The sequence below is a fragment of the Triticum dicoccoides genome, chromosome 7B (assembly GCF_002162155.2).
Source record: "Triticum dicoccoides isolate Atlit2015 ecotype Zavitan chromosome 7B, WEW_v2.0, whole genome shotgun sequence".
NCBI lineage: Eukaryota > Viridiplantae > Streptophyta > Magnoliopsida > Poales > Poaceae > Triticum > Triticum dicoccoides.
The window spans coordinates 766,630,988-766,633,683 of NC_041393.1; positions in this window are offsets into that span (position 1 = coordinate 766,630,988).

Consider the following 2,696-nt stretch of genomic DNA (forward strand, 5'->3'; position numbering starts at 1 on the left):
TTAGTAGTAGTAGATGTTAATTTAGGGTTCATAAATAATGACTTTTAGTAGTAGTAGATGTTAATTAGTAGTAGTGATGGTACTAGTTAACTAGGCCAGTATGGTTAATAGTACATGTTTTTTACTATTGTATAATGTAGGTTTTTTACTGTTTTTAGTAAGTGTTTAAAATAATTAGTAAGTAAATTAATAAACTAGTTGAACTAGTTTAGTTTTAGTTGAACTAGTTTAGTAAGTAAATTAATAAACTAGTTGAACTAGTTGAATTAATAGAACTACTGTATTTTTAGTAAGATAATTATTATAACTAATTGAACTACTTTATTTTTAGAAAGAACTAGTTTTTTTTTCTATTCATAGTAAGTTTATATTTAGTAAGAACTAGTTGAATAAATAGAACTAGTTGAACATATCATATTTGTTGCTATTTTTTTAGTTTAAGCAATTATTCGGATGTAATAACTTATAGGATTTTTGCTTTTGCAGAAATCAAGGAGCCCCTCCATCATCCCCGTCGTCGTCCCCGTCACCGACCCCCTCCGACCTCGAGGTAAGACCAGCCAAATCTCCATGTATATCTTGTGTTGCTCAAATAGGATATGTGGTTGCCCAAGTGGCCAGTCATGTTCAGGTTACACCTCCGAGTGGCCTATGTTTTGCCGGAGTGTTGATTAATTTCCATTCCGGCAAATTTCAGGCGCTCGATATGTCCTTTTTTAGCAAAGGTCATGCCGGATTTTTCCGTGAATTCTGGCATGACTTGTGCTAGAATATGTAGGAAATATCGAGTGGCCTGGATTTTCTCGAAAAATAATGATCTAATTTAGGTTTTTAGTACATATATTTAATTGTACAAGTTTAATCTTTGAATTATGAACGTAGGAAATGTCGTACTCGGACAACGAAAGTCTCCCGGGGGAGTGCAGCTGGTGCCACGACGATCGAGGTATGTGCGATAGTTGCCCTCACCTTGACGAAGATCGGCGCTTCAGCATTAAGCTCGAGGAGACCTTCGATGTGAAACGGTACACAACGGCGACAAGTGTTTTTTTCGTAATTAAGCATGACTTCAACTATTTTAACGTCTAATTTTCATCTTTTACAATTCGACTAGCTTATCCCATGCCATGCAAGACGTTATGTCTTGGACAGGATGGATTTTGAAGACCATGAAAATTTTGAAACAAAGAAAATACACCTAAGGACCCATCATGATATGGATTTTGAAGTAAATCTATACAACTCTCAGAGCGTAACCCATTTTGGTTGCCAAAATTGGAAAGCACTTTGCAAAATGTATGGTTTTTATGAGGGTATGATTGTCACCATGGATCTTGGTGATCCTGACATCGAGCAAGACAATGTGGACATTTGGGTCCTTGTTGATACGCTTCCGATTCTACCGCTATGTGAATTTCTCAAACATAGTTATTAACTAATTTATATTGTTTATTTCAAAATAGTTGACAACTTATTTTCATTGACAGCTTATTTTGATTCTTCAAAGAATGTGCGGAAGATGGTAGAGAAAACCCACTACACCAATGGCTCCGAATTAACTTATAAGGAGAAAAATCATCTGATCGCATTTTGTAATTATCTTGAGAATTACAATACCTATTATCAAACTCCTCTAAATTATGGTGAATACGTGCCACTAGTGCACGTGTTGAACCACGGTAACTTCTATGGAGATATCCTGGTAAGATTTTTTACTATTACGACATCCGTGCATCTTTTGCATACTTCTAAAACTAGTACATCATTTTTAACTACGAAGTTATTACTATGTTTTTTAACATAAAATCCTGATGGATTGTGTGCCTCATCTGATGTATCAGAATGGTCGCCTTGAAGTTCTGAACATACAGCCAGGTCAACCTACGGATCTCACCTGTGCATATCGGATTTCTAAAACCGGTGAACACATGCTAATCAAAGAATGAAAAAAAATGTTTGGACATTCGTAAGGAGGTTCTTGGAAGTAACATTAAGCTAAAGGCAAGAATTGGAGACATGATAATCTCCATTCTCCATAATGAAGAGTCAGGGGCTATCTTGTTTTTTTTGCTATTTTACCTTAGAGAATATAGTAGGTCCTAAGAGAATGTAGTAGGTCCTATGAGGTACAATATATTTATTATGTGGTACAATGTGTTAGAGTTGATGATGAGGAGTAGTTGTGATTACGACTAGTGACCAATTTGCTATGTGATGTCTCATTGATGAAAACGATGATCTTGAGGAGGTGTTATATGACAATGATGTATTATGATGATAAGTTGTTAATGATATGATGATGATGATGATGATATTTATTATATCATTGGGTGAAACGGATTAGTTTCAAGTAGATGGACAACCACTTGAAACTACTCCACGGTTCTTTCACCCCGTGATGTAATAACTCATTATGATGTAAAAACAATCTCTAAATTCCTGTTGTATGAAAACTTGTGTAAAGGTGTATGAATACAACACAAAATAAAAAGGAAATAAAATACAAAATAATAGTAGTAGCGCGGGCAGGGAGAAGCGCTACTACTAATTACCAGTAGCGCTCCTCGGGGAAAGCGCTACTACTAAGTAGGTATACCAGTAGCGTGGGTTAAGGCACACTACTGCTAACCTTTAGCTGTAGCGCCGTACCAGTAGCACTTCAGCCCGCGCTACTGATAGGCCTAAAACCCGCGTTG